Here is a 15,384-nt window from a genome sequence, read left to right as displayed (position 1 = left end):
TGAATGTGACAGTGGTTTTGGGTTTTGAAGGTTTTCTGTTTTACTATGATATATATGGACATTAGCAAAAGATTTTTAAGTTTATTTTGAGAGTGATGTTATGGTTAGCTCAAAAACCCATTTAATGTTTGTACTGCCCTAAATTTATATGTGGGTTATGCATTGTCTCCATTGTGAATGATTAATTTCATTAAATGTCTTTCTTATATTTGGAGGTTTTTGAAATTAAAAAAATTAATAGTTTGGAGAGTTGTGAAATAAATATCATTGTTCTTTAAATTTAAGGTAGTTGTGAATTTCCAAGTTCTTCATCATGATAATATTCGACATCATTTTCACTGTCCTCACATATGTGCGGTTCTATTTTTTGGTTCAATTTCAAAGAAATAAAAACTAATTGTTTACACGTGCATGTTTTATGTTTAGTTTAATTATTATTTCATCTCTCAAGTTTACCATTGTTTTTATTACTTCTTTATCTAATTTTTCTGGGTATGTAGAATTTGTACTTTATCAAAGAATCATGCTTTTTTTTTTTTTTTTTTAATAATAAATTTAATAAGAATCTTCTTCAAGAGCAACATCTAGATTTTTGAGGGGTTTTGATTGATTCTTTGTTTGGTTTCAAACCCTAGCTTCTTTTCCAGTGTCCTCCTTCTGCAACCTTGGTTTCGCTGTTTATCTACAACTTTTATTTGTTAGTTATGGTAAGGTTTGTATTTTAAATTTTGGTATAACCATGGAAGCTAAGATTCGTTCCTACTACTGACTTTTATTTTCTGCTTTCTGCCATGCACAGCGAAGGATTGAACCTATAAAGTTTAGAAGCTGTCTACAAATTCCAACAATAGCAAATTGAAAAGGTAGAGCTGTGTTATTTTTTCTTCCATATCTATTTTTGAAGCATATTTTGAGAGACTTTACTGTGATCCAAGCTGATATATTGATTATTGAATCTAATAGGCAAATAATGGTTTAAACTTCGTGTTTTTGATGAATTTGGGGATACCCAAATTATATTTTTTTAAATTTGATGATTTGTCTGCACAAATCTAATGGACTATTATGTGCATTGTTATAGATCTTGACTCAATATTGTTCAAAATCCTAAATTCCTTGATGTGTGCTCTAGCAAATTTTCATTTGAAAGTCAGATTACTTTGAAATTTTCATAGGATTTATCAAGATGTTCAAATTTATTATATATGTCCTTTCCCATTTCGCATTTTTTTTATTTTTCTTTTTTTTTGGGTGAATGATCTTAATCTATGTAGCAGATTGCATTACATTGTTATTGACTACAAGTATTTTTTACATGGGCTGCCAATGGACTCTGATTATCACAATTGGGTATTATCTGAGTTTTCTTATAAACACTCTCTTTCTTTTTGTATCATTATGTGCATGTTTGTATTTTTTGTTTTAATAATAATTTTGGTTTGGTTAATAAGAAAGTGTAGGGATAAGTTTTGGATTTTTATTTAGTATGTTTGGGATTCAAGCATCTTTATATAGTTGTTTGGGATAGAGTTTAACAGGGATGGTGAAGGCTCAGCGTGCTAGAATAATGCCTTTGAGAAGAGGTGATGGATTCCAAAACCTTATGGTAGGAAACATGCAAATGTTCAATTTCAATGAATAAAAACTCAAGTCATAAATTTTTCATGGTTGTTTGCAGTTGTTCCTCTGAATGATTATTTGATTTGAAGTTTTCTTTCATTCTTTTCTTCTAGGTTTGGTAAGGTCTGGGAAGAGTCGTTCACTTTTCCAAAAAAGGTCTGGGAAGAGTTGTAGACTTTGTTGGATGAAATATGTGGAAACTTTTGGAAATAAGACAAAACTATACTCAAGCTTTATTCATAATTTAATGAATGGATAATTCAAAACAATTACACTTATTTTTTATTTGTTCCTTTTAAATGTTGTTACACACAATATATTTATATATTGATTGCTGCACCATTATTATGTGATAAAAGTATTTCCATGTATCATTTGGCTGCCACATCTATAAAACCCTAAAACTTAATACCACATGCAGAACACGTATAAACTTCAACATCAATGATGTGCTAGCGGTGATTAAAGCTTGCAAGGTGTTCCATAATTATTATGAAGTGAGAAAAAACTTGGTAAAATTGTTAATGTCTATTTAGGTTTTGTGCAAACGTGATTTTTACTTGATACCACTTGCTGAAAACTCACTTCAAATTGCTGATGTATAGGATTAAAATAAAGAAGGAGCATACTTGGGTCAAAACTATCTGATGGAATGCCCTCATGATAGCTCTTGCAGTTGCTATTGGCTTGCAAGAATGAATGGGAGGACTGCCTTTGTTATTGCAGTGGTTCATCTTGAATTGGCTTGAGTTTTCACTTTTTATTTTATTTTTCAAATATTATTAAAACTATTATAGTTCATGTAAAATTAAAATGTTTTAATGTATAAACTATACTTTCATAAGATTTTCCTGTGCATCGCATGGGTTAGCGACTAGTTTAATTAATAACAAAAGATCCCATTTAAATATATCGCCATAGGCCTCAAAGTTTGTTGGCTACCCCTGGTCTACCACCCCTCCAACCATGTTGGCCGCACACCCTAAGACAATGAAATTGAGTCACGATCAACAAAGTTGTTTCAAAGAAAGTAGGTAATTTTTCTTTAATTGCTTTTTGACACAACGTTGAACCATTCTGGGCTGTACATGCATGATGCATGCAACGAAAGTAATATATTTGGCCTTTGCTTTTCTTTTACTTTTTTGCTACGTTACAAATATCGAACCGTAAACGTTTCCTTTGGGATACGTTGGGAGGTGCAGTGACAAAGCTAAAAGCTTTGGAGTATGTAAAATTTAGTGTTGGAGCTAATAATCACAGAAAAGTCTTTCTGGTGAGTGAAGGGTTGGAGCTGATATGACAAGTCTTTCAAGTGATGAGCGAAGGGTTGGTGATCAGGTCAATGACCAAAAATATATTGACACTAAAAGCACGGGTTATAACGTAAAAGAACTGATGGAACAATATCATAACATAATAAAAATAATAGTGAAAATTGAAAATATTATGTAAGGTATTTATCAAATAATTTTCTCAAAATAATTGTACAGTACGGAGAACTATTTTCTAAATAATTTAACAATTTCTTACCTGAGAGAGATAATAACAGGGACGTAGCTAGCTTTGGACAAGGGGGGCAATGCCCCCCTAAATTAAAAAAAAAAAAAAATTATTATTATTATATGTGTGTGTACTAATTTTAGCAATTTTGTTCTATAAAATTACATTTTTTCCATTAAACAATATCATTGATTCTTTTAAGAGTAATGTTGTATTCACAATTTTTTTTTTTACAACATTTTTACCAACTGTTTTGGTAGCAAATTCGTATTGGTTCGCACATGAACCCACCACTCACATCATTTTTTTACTTACTAGTAACTACTTATTACATCAATAATTTATTTTAAAAAGGTTTGTAGCACTAGTATTTTCCTCATTTTAGTGAATATAAAAAAAATTATAGATCTAAAATCTAAAACAAAATATACAAGCCCAAAAAAATAGCGCAATAACAAAAATTACTAATAGTAAAACTTAAAAAAAAAAAAAAGTTTATTAGAATTTCGTATTTGGATAATAAGCTATTAGTTATTGTAAGGTTCTAAGACTTTAGAAACTAAATGTATTAGAACTTTACTTTGTATATGTTGGCAAACCATGATCAAAACAATGAGTTTAGGTTTAGGCTTGATCAAAGTTTATTTGTCATAGTTTGAATTGAGTTGAATGCAAAAACTTACTATGCAAAATTGCAAAGCTCGATTGATCGAAAGTAAGGCTCGATTGATCGAGAGTCTTATCTGCAAAATTTTAATTAAGTCCAAACAACAGTTCAAGCCCAAAAAGGATTAGGGTTTCATATCTACTTCTTCTAGTATATAAAGGAAACCTTAAGCACGTTTTTATAAGGTTTTTCAGAGAGAGAAAAGCGTGCCTCTTTTGTAAATCTAGGGTTTTATACCCAAAAGCTCTCTAAGGTATTTTTGAGAGTTGTGTGTTGAATCTTCTGTGAGATCTGAGAGTTGTTTACCTTCATACACACATAAAGTTATCAAGATCAAAATTCACGTCAAGAACTTGATGATCTCTTCAGTTGCTGCGTAAAGAACATTAAAGACTATCCGAAACCTTTGTGTGGAGTCTTAAAGTCACAAGTAGGAGAACTTGTGGTTGCTGCAGATAAAAAAAAAAAAAAAAAAAAAAGAAGTAATCCATGGACTCAGAGTTGTCACATGGTCGTGGTAGTAAATTTTCTCTCGAGGTAGCAATAGGATGTTAGTGGTCTAAGTCTTATTGTACAAACTTCAATTCTTTCATAGTGGATGTATGTTTACCTTGAGGATAGTTAGGTTAAATCCTCCTCAAGTTTTTTACCGGTTAGGTTTTCCTAGGTCATCATATCTTTGTTCTCTTTATTTTTCCGCATTATATCTGTTTTGCACATATTAGTTTAACCTAGATTTAATTAACAAACTTGTTAATCAACTTGGCTTAATATTAGGTTAAACAACTTGTGTTAAGGGGTCTAAAAACTAATAAGTGGTATCAGAGCGAGTTAGCTCTTGCTTTTAGGTTTCTTGACCTAGAGTTGATTCTTGATCCTTGTTATCATAGATAATTTTAAGTGTCTTATTGTTTTTGACTGTGATGTTTTGAATAAAAAGTACACTATTATTCCTGTTGATCTTTTTGATGCTTGTGAAACTCTTCGCAAGGAATTATCTAAATCTTTGAAAATTGCTAAGAAATTCAAGGAAGGGTTAAAATTGGCTAATCTTGGAAAAGAGGAATTGGTTGTTAGATTAGATGAATTTGATAAAAAGAATGAATTTTTGAGAAATCAAATTTTCTCTTAAGATGAGAAGATGAAATGCTTGGAACAAGAGTTAGTTGAATCTAAAGCTAAGAAGTGTTTCTGTTTCTCTTCAGCCTAAAGCTGAAAAATTTTATATCCCTCCTTTTAAGAGGAATCATAAAGAAAAGGTTTATGTTGCTATGTTAGATAAAGGTTTTAGTTCAGATGTAGATGCTGAAGTTTCTAAACCTAAGTCTAAACCTATTGTTAGAGAGCATAAGAAATTTGTTTTTGTGCCTACATGTCACCTTTGTGGTATTGTTAGTCATATTAGACCAAATTGTTCTTTGTTGAGGCAAAAACCAAAATCTGAGACTAGATTTGCTGTTAGGAGTACTGATGTTCCTAAATTTGTTCCTGTTTGTCACTTTTGTCCTAATTGTCATAAATTGAAATTTAACCATTCTGTATTTCAATCTAGGATATGTGATGATTTTGAGCTTGTTGGCTTGTGAAAGGAATTTGCTGGATTTAAGTCTTTCTCAGAAGATTGGTGTAATCCCTCAAATACACTCTGCTTTTCATGGATTTTTACCTACAAAGCCGAAGACTCGTGCTATATGGGTGAGAAAAGATTCTCTAAGGTGAGTGTTGCTAACTTGTCCCTAATTTAACTCTTTCAATTATTTGCAGACATGTTTACTTTTTGTTTTTGGTTGTTTTATTTTCTTAGGTTGTTTTGATTATTCAAAAATCCAAAAACATTGAAAATTTTCAAAAAGACAAAAATATTTTATTTTGTGTCTAGTTTTATTTTTCTTGAGGATTACTTGAATTATGATATCTCTCTCTTGATTTAGAACATGCTTGACATTGTGGAGAAACTTGAATAGTATGTGTTATATAAGTGCTAAGCTATTTTTGATTTTGTGTGAGTATGTACTACTTTGTACATGTACTCAAGGGTTAATTAAGAGATTAATATTTCTTGTTTGTGTACCCTTTATAGCTTAGTTAAGCACTGTCATGCATTGTTTTCTCATTTTATTCATTAAGCATAATGTGTGCCTTTTATTTTTGGTCATAAAATATTTTTTGAAAATCCAAAAAGATTTTTATTTCTTTTGTATTACACATCATGGACTTGTAGTTGAGGTTGGCCATATTATCTTTGCATAACATGCTTATGTACCTTGTTTAGTTTGGATGAGCTTATTTTTTGACACTTTGCTAGTTTTAACTATGTAGTGCATGTTGTGTGGGAGTTGTTTATAGTTTTTGATCACATGATCTTGATTTAGAAGTCACATGCTTTTAATTGTAAGGACTAAAAAATCCTAAGAGAAAAGCATAAATAACAATCTCACTACTGTTTACTAGCCAATTTTGAACACCTTAGTGCATATCGTAAGATTTTGTGCTTGAGAAAGAGTAGCACATGCACAAAAAGAAAATAAGGTGTAGCCTTGAAATTAAAAAAAAAAAAAAAGGAGAGAGAGAGAGAGAGAAAGGCAAAGAAGTAAAATAATGCATGTACACTATAAGGCTAAAAAAAAAAAAAAAAAATTACATGATTACAAGCTTATTTTCTAGGAGATGTGGGAGTTATATGATGTAACTCTTTAGGTGACAGTCACTTTTAAACTTATGTGACGAATAATTTAGAAATTGTAATTGATTACTATTTACATATCACCTCACATGTATCTCATGTTGTTACTAGTTGCACACACTTTACAAGTTATTTTTTGCTAAACTTAGTACATGAAATTGTGTGTGAATTTGGTTTGGCCATCCAAGATTATGTTTTCTATGGTGATTGATTCAAAATATGTTAAAGGATGGGCAAAAATTATGTTTTTGATGATTAAAAACCTTGTTTTGAAGTTCTGGGTTGAAAACTCATGTTTTTGAAAAACATTTAAACTCATTCTCAGGCATTTCATTCATGAAATTCCTTGGTTTGAGTAGTTTCTGCACAATCTTCTGCAGTTTTTCTAAAAATTCAAATTTCTAGAATTTCGGTCGATCGAAAATCCCTTGATTTTTAATGCTCTCGGCTTGACTTGATTGGTATTCGATCGATGCTCGACTTATCGAAATTGGAAAATTTTCAGTTTTTAGATTTTTGACCAAAATTTTTCATGCATCATTTGTGTTTAGGATTCACATGCATTGCATTTTTTTTTTTTTTTATCCATCTTGCATTTTTGCAGTCATATCTCTCTTTTTTTTTTTTTTTTCACATAACATGCACACACTTTGCTAAATTGGGTGCTCAACTTGATTTAAAAATTGATTTATTAATTTTTGAGCCCTTTGTACATTTTAGTATATGCTATTTTTCTTGATATGTGAAATGTTGAAAACTGAGGAAAATTCTTTTTTTTAGATATGATGGATAATAATTTTTCAAATATTTTCTCTACTTGATTTGAGTTCAAAAGACCATCTGTTTTTGGGTCACATAGTGTCAAGCTTGCATATATTGTAAGAGAAAATATTTGTATTCATGTGTAACCTCAAATTTTTTTTTTTTTTTTTTGTTTGGTTTGTGTCTCTTTATTTTCCCCAACTCTTGAATTTTCCCCAAAACTATTTTTCCCAAAACATGTTTTGTTTTTCCGATTTTTATAGGGCAAGAAACTTGTTTTTAACCTTTGTTCTTCATAGAGAAGTTGTTGCTCTTCACAGGGGGAGTTGCCTAAGGAGTATGCTCACTTTTTTTCTGCAATCAGGGCTCGAAGTTAATCATTCATATGAAAAAATTTTGATTGAAAATGCCAAAGGAAATTTGCATTCCAAGGCAATGTATGCCTCATCAAACCAGAATGTGAATCATTCATAGGCGCAAATGTGTCTGAATTCAGAAGGAAATCAAGGTCGAGCAAGAAATTCACATAACCGTGGTGGAGGAGGAAGGTTCATATAGGTAATGCCTCTCTTAGCACTAAATACCATAATTTCCAACTTAGAAATGTGTTACGTGTGCCTAGTATTGCTTCTAATCTACTCTCAGTTCACAAATTATGCTTGTGTAACAATTGTCATTTTGATGCTATAAATTCCAATGTCAGGACATTCTGACAGGAAAATATTCTACGAGGGTTTGAGTGAAAATGGAGTCTATCCAATGTACTCAAAACCCAAAGCATCAACTGCATCTTCATCACCTTCACATTTCAATACATGTCCTGGTTCATCTGCCCAATCAAAGAATCAAAATCAGTAACTTTGTGTAAATTCTGTAAATAGGTTTCTTTCCAAAAAGTGGATGCCATGGCATCACAGACTAAAACACCCTAGTGATAAAGTTCTTGCTCTGGCAGTTCATTTTCTTTCAAAATCATGTTATGCAAATAACTCTGATGTGCATTGTAGACACTGCCTTTGCTAAATCTGATTTTTCAGTCTTCTAAACCTTTAGAATTAATCCACTGATGTATGTGGTCCAGCTCCAACACAATTATCAATAGTTTTAAATACTATCTTGCACTTGTTGATGATTTCACCAAGTTTACTTGGATTTTCTTGTTGAAATTGAAATCTGATTTCCTATTTACTTTCAAACATTTTACAGGAACCATTGAAAATCTTATTGATCATATAATCAAAATTCTTAGATCTGAATTGTGGGGGTGAATTCACTTCTAATGCCTTTAATGATTTTTTCTCTAATCATTGTATTACTCACCAATTATCATGCCCTCACACACCCCCAACAAAATGGAGTGGCTGAAAGGAAACATAGGCATCTTGTTGTGTGTGCTTTGACCATGCTTTCTCACTCAAATTTACCTACCACTTATTGGTCATATGCTATTTCTACTGTTGTGCATCTGATAAATTGACTACCCACTCCTTTACTTCATAATCTTTCACCTTGGGAGCTCCTCTTTAAGGCCAAACCAGATTTATTACACTTGAAAGTTTTTGGGTGTACTTGTTTTCCTCTTCTTACGCCTTATATTACCCATAAATTTCGACCTCACACTTCTCCTCGTGTATTTTTAGGTTACCCTCCCACTCAAAAGGTTACAGATGTCTTTTATTGCACTCTTGTTCTCAATCAATTCTTCAGCCCTTTACTCAATCTAATTCCACTGCACAATCCTCTTCTACTCTACCTGTACTGAAACCTTCACCTTTACCTTCAGTTCCACTAGTTTCTGCAGAAACTAGGTCCCAGCATGCCTATCCTTCTCCACCAGCCACTTCTACACCAGATATTTCCCAACCAGAACCTTCTCATACTACATCCTTATCAGGCACAAACAAACATCCTACGGTAACTTCATTACTATACCACATAACCCCCCTCATATAAAATTGCAGCCCAATTCCCACACTGGTTTGCACCTGTGAATGAAGAATATGATGCCTGTATAACATGGCCTAAGCAATTATCTTCTTGCATTCACGCGTTTTAGCATATATTTGCATAAAATTTAACTTTCTTAATATGGGGGACTGATAAAGAAAATAGAATTGATAAAATTTGACATATGATCAAATTAACTGTCCATTAAAGAGATCCTCATACCAATTTGCAGTTCTAATCATAAGAACTTATAGCTTCAAACAGCTTGGGAAACAAACATAAATACACAAAATAGATTTAATGCAATGCTTCATCCACTAGAACATCTTTTAATCTCTTGCAACTTCGATAAGGCTTCTCTCATAGTAAAACGTCCTTTCGATGAATCAGCAGCACAAGACAGTCCAACTCTCACCATAGAAGCCACGCACTCTTCACCTCTGAAAGCAATGTTGTTTTTGTTCTTGCTGCTGCTATCATCACCAGAAGAATAATTAGCACTGCTGTTTTGCAAAAAAGATTCATTATCCTTGAAAAGCTTTGGATCAGCAATATCCAAGATTTTACTCTCATGCACTTCGGAGATGAACTTGTTTATGCTTAAACCTTCCTGGAAAATCCCATCTGTGGGCTTCTTGGCAATGATCATCTCAAGCAGCAGTATCCCAAAACTATAGACATCCCCGCTGGTTGAAGCCTTTCCACCCAAGCCATACTCTACAACAGAATTTCAGGATATTAGGATCAAGTATTTCCAACCAGAAATGATAAAAGCTTGAGGAAAAAATGTGGAAACATAGGGTGTTAATTTTTAAAATTTAAATGTAGCAAGCGAGGTAGAGTAGAACATTGTTTGAACTGTGAATGTAATCGCTAAACCCTTTTAAGTTTCATAAAGTAAGATCCACAACATACCTGGAGCAATATAGCCAATTGAGCCTTTTAGTCCGATTGTGCTACTCCCAGTCTGTGATGAATCATGAGAGAGAAACCTTGCTAACCCAAAATCTCCTACATGAGCAGTCATATCTTCATCTAAAAGCACATTTCCAGGTTTCAAGTCGCAATGGACTACAGGTGGGTCACAATCATGATGTAGGTAATCTAACGCAGAAGCTACATCAATAGCAATATTCAGTCTCTGGGTCAAGGTCAGAGTTGATCCACACTCAACATCCTCTGGGTACAACCACTTATCCAAGTTACCATTAGACATGAATTCCATAGCTAAAGCCTTGAATTCAGCTCCTGTGTGATCAATGCTGGAGCAAGAAGTGAAGACCTTAACAAGGTTCCGATGCCGGATGTTTCTGAGAGCTTCACATTCTGTGACAAAGCTCTTGGAAGCTTTGCTTTGTGTCAAGTCAAGAACCTTGACAGCAACTGTGGTGTGGATTCCACTTTCACCAGTATTGAAAACAGCTCTATATACAGACCCAAAAGCTCCCCTCCCTATCAAATTTTTTGTGTCAAACCCGTTTGTTGCAAGCTGGATTTCAGAGTAAGATAGCCTTGGCGGTAAACCCTTCAGTTCAGATGATGAACTTTGATTGTTTATTGTCTTTCTCTTCTTTTTGGTGATCACTGCACATACTAAACACAATGCACACACAAGCACAATGAAAGAAGAGGTTGGAATAATGACTTTGAGAACTAAATCTGAGTTCGATTTTGTTTTTGTCACACAAGTAGTGACTCTTAGCTTTTCTGCAGTCTCATGGTCAAATACGCAGAGCTGTTTGTTTCCCTGGAGAGAATCCCAGCTGATGTTGGCAAAGACACCGTTTTTCGGTACTTCTCCTTCCAAGCTATTGAAAGACAAATTTAACATCTGCAAAGCATTGAGGTTCTCCAATTCTGTCGGGATTAGGCCAGAGAGATTGTTGGAAGAAAGATCCAAGCTCTCCAGTGCTGCTAGATTTTCCAGTGACTTTGGTATTGAGCCATTTATCCTGTTTCTTGCAATGTTGAGATATTGCAAAATTGAGTATCTCTCGGTTATTGCAGGAATATTTCCGGATAGCTGGTTTCCAGAAATGTCCATGAATTCAAGCTGTCTCAAATGGCCAAATTCATCGGGCAGAAAACCGCTTAAGCTGTTATTTGCCAACAGCAAAAATTTTAGCTGGGGAAGCTCAAAAATTTGCTTTGGAATGCTGCCACTGAGGGCTGTCCTTTGTAGAACAAGCATCTCTAATCGCTGGCATGTTGCTATACTCATAGGAATTCTACCAGATAACCGGTTGCTTGCCATGTCTAGCTCATATAGCCACGTAAGATTGCTAAAGATATCCGGAATTTCTCCAGAGAACAAGTTGCCAGTAACCATAAGTCTTTCTAGTTTCTGAAGTTTTCCAATTGAGTTTGGTATTTTGCCTTCGAAAAAATTTTTCTCAATTGATAAGGACACAAGGTTTTGGTACTTTTCCAATCTTTGAGGGAAGCTACCGGTCAGGAAATTATCATAAACACAGAAATGTTGGAGATTGACCGAGAGATTTGCGACAGAAGGGGGAAGTTCACCAGCTAATTGGTTAGAATTCAGAAGGATTTTGCTTAGCAGGGTACAGTTTGTAAGGGAGTCAAATACTTGGAAATTCAGTTTTGTTGTAGAAGATAAACTGTTCGCACCAAGGAGTAACTGGACAAGATGTTTCAAGTTACCAAGTAAAGGAATATGCCCAGTGAAATTATTTGAGGAGAGATCAAGGTGTTCAATATATGAAGCATTGGATAAAGAACTTGGTATTGGTCCTTCCAGATGATTGCTGGCCAAGCGGAGATCCCTTATTTTGGGAAGGGTAAGGCCTATATTGGAGGGAAGCTTTCCAACTAGTCTGTTTAGTGTGAGAGATAAGAACTTCAGGGAGGAAATGTTGAAAATTGAAAAGGGAATCTCACCACTTAATTGATTCTCCGAGAGTTGAAGAGTGACAAGATTATTGAGACGACCCAACTCATTTGGAATTTCGCCAGATATCTGAGTTCTTGACATGTTGAGAACGGTAAGAGTGGAGAGATTGCCAAAAGTAGAGGGAATTGCACCAGTAAGATTGTTCATGGACGCGTCAAGAACTTTCAGTCTATGAAGTCGGCCTAGTTCACGAGGAAGATGACCAGTAAGTTTGTTGTTCCGAAACATTATAGTTTCAAGCCTACGACAATGAGATAGACTGATAGGGATCGTGCCATTAATTATGTTCCCCACGAGAATTATATGCTGAAGGCTAGTAAGATGGCCAAGCTCAGAAGGAATTTGACCAAAAAAGGAGTTGTTTGAAAGGTCTAGAGTTTTGAGGGAAGTGAGGTTGGAGAGCTGAGGGGGAATAATACCAAAGAGTCCCAGACTGCTAAGGTGCAGTGATTGGACTTTTGTTGTACTGCTGGTGCAGTTGACCCCAAACCAAGTACAGTGAGAATAACTTATATTCCACCCAGACAGAGCATTTTGGGGATCAGACACCAAGGATTTGAAAGATAAGAGTACTTCTGTTTCAGTGCCAGAGTCAATACCCCCTACCTTTCTCGCACTATAGCAAGCCAAAATTTGAAAAAAGAGGATGAAAAGCATTAAGGAGAAATGAAAATGCCTCATTGTTTTTCAATGTATGTATTAATTGGAGAATGCAGCAAATTAATGAAGTATGCTGCAATCACCAGTTGTAATGGTTTGATGTTTTGAGCCCACCTGGATTGTGTTCTTATAATGTTTGCTGGAACATTGGTCTGGTGAGAGAAGTCACTTTCCTCCTAATTGTACAGAACTTGAATTTGAAAATATCAGCCTGCGTGCATTTCACTGCAAAAAGTTGAGGAGACAATTCTTGACGGAGGTTTGATAAAAAACAAATTTTGATAAAAATGACCAAGTCATCGTGAGTTTCCTAGACGCTGCATATCAATGAAGATTGAAGATATAGACAGATATAGCTTCTTTAGTATGGCACCAGGAAGACCATTCTTTATAAACGTTTGTAGAAAATTCAACATGAAGGAATATAGATGCATACATGTGATCCTACGACAACAGGTCCATGATAATTATTCTTTGTTATCAGGCTAAAGACGTAAATTAGTTTTTCATGTATGAGAATTTTGAATGTAAATCTTTTTTTCAAGAAAAAAAAAAAAAAAAAATTGTACTAATTGAGCTACTTGGAGTATTGGACCCATATAGTGTGTACAAATTATATTATCATAAATAGGACATGCCATTGTCTGGAAACTTGGTTAAAAAGATTGCTACTGCAATGAGGTCAGTAATTGGTACTCTTGATGCTAAAAATAGCTTTTAGTTTTTTCCATTTCTAAAAATTATCTCCGACTCAATTTCAGAGACTAAAACAGGCTTGCTATGTTGATAAAGTTTACAAAATAATATTATTTCAATACTGGTTTTCTTCTATAGGAGCAACTAATTTTAATTTTTAGATTCACGTAAGGTTTAGATATTGCTTTCACTCACATCCAGTTTCAGCCTTTATTAATTACTACATATGACCAAGTCCACTAAAAAACGGGAGCAAGGTGAACAGAATTCTTACCAAAGCCATATTAGCACATGTAGCCGAATGGCTCCAAACTGCCCACGAGGTTCGATAAAAATCATTTGATTTAACAGAAACACCCAAGTCATCATAAGTTTTCAACACGCTGCTAGACCATGCCTGGTGGGCCTAACATAATTTGAGGCCTAGAGTGAAAAATTCATGTGGGGTATTTCATATAGATGATTAAATATCATAGTTGAAGCATAAATTTGAACAAAAAGAGCTAAAAATATATTATTTTTTAAAGAAGAAGCTTACTTTTAACTTGGATACATGACTATGCATGGTTAATTAAAGTTGTACTCTAAATTTTAATTTTATATCTTCTTTTTAAGTGGAAGAGATAAATAGATACTATTTGCTATGTGACTTTGTAGGTGATTAATTAGTTTACAAAAATTAAAGTCTCAACCTATTAGGGGAGATTAGTCATCATTGATGATCTAACATATTTACAACATTTTTTTTTTTTTTGAAACATTTTAGGATTCCAATTGGGTTAAATTTCTATTAGTCTCTTATTTTCAAAACCTTGTTAGATAAGAAAAAGATAAATACTGAAGATACTACAAAATGTTCAGAATATAATGTGATAATGACTATTATTGATGAACTTCAACAACCTAATTAATGAGTGTTTGAATTTCTTCTTTAGGTAATCGGTAACATGTCAATTTGTAAGCGTATAGTAAAATTTGTGGTGTCTTTAACATCGTTCATTTTTTTTTTTTTTTTTAAAGTGTTCAATCATTTAAAATTTGTTATATTCTTATAAAATTTTGGGTCTTTTATGATGGGGGATGGGCTTTTTTTTCCTAGAGAATTTTTTTGTTGTTGTTGTGAGGCCTTAGGGCTAGGTCTTGGACCGCAAATATAAGCAAAAATATAAGCATTTTTATGACTAAAAATGCTTGTCTTGTAATCACAATATAAACAAAAATAGTAAGCACAAGTACAACCACTTTATTAAAAAGCTTATTGGTTATTAATCTTATGAACACTTGCATTGTATCAAGAATTAAATTTTCTATACTAATTAATTATTTTGCAATAACAAATTATTAGTTGACATGTTCTGTTAAAGATGCTAAGATCGATAGATGCAAAAGCAGAAGTAAGAAAATAAATAATAAAATAACACACGAGAATTATGTGGTTTAGTTTGATAGTCTATGTCCATGTAAGAAGCTCTTAAGGACTACATCTTTACTATGAGTGAAGTACAATTTCTGTCTTACAATGAACCCTAGACTAATCACAATTAATTAATTGGCTTAATTGTAGTTCAAGTAGTATTTTTAACTTGTACACCAAACATGATTAAACTTAAGCCAAAACTATTGGGTTAATATACCTCTAATATGTTCAATGACTACCCTTACTCTTTTTCGTTGTGATACCATCAAATCTCTCAATAAAAAGTTGATTGTATGTATTATTATTATTAAAAAAAAAAAAAAAAGAGGTTGAATGTATGCTTTAGATGATTTATAATAACGCCAGTTCATGGCTCTCTTTAGAATATGCACTGGCACACATATTTAAATTTTTGAATGCAATCCATTTGAAACTTTTAGCATCAAACATTGTTCTTTTCTTTTTTGGACAAACATTGTTTTAGTACATGTAAATTCAACTATAATTTTAATGTT

The 15,384-nt window shown here is 33.3% G+C and overlaps 1 pseudogene; it reads right to left on the bottom strand.

The window, feature by feature from the left end:
- The window catches only part of LOC115978641, a 42,955-nt pseudogene extending 29,723 nt beyond the window's left edge, over positions 1–13,232 (bottom strand).
- Positions 13,233–15,384: the final 2,152 nt, after the last annotated feature.

Source organism: Quercus lobata, chromosome 3 (assembly GCF_001633185.2).
Source record: "Quercus lobata isolate SW786 chromosome 3, ValleyOak3.0 Primary Assembly, whole genome shotgun sequence".
Lineage (NCBI taxonomy): Eukaryota > Viridiplantae > Streptophyta > Magnoliopsida > Fagales > Fagaceae > Quercus > Quercus lobata.
This window is presented reverse-complemented; position numbering and strand designations above follow the sequence as displayed.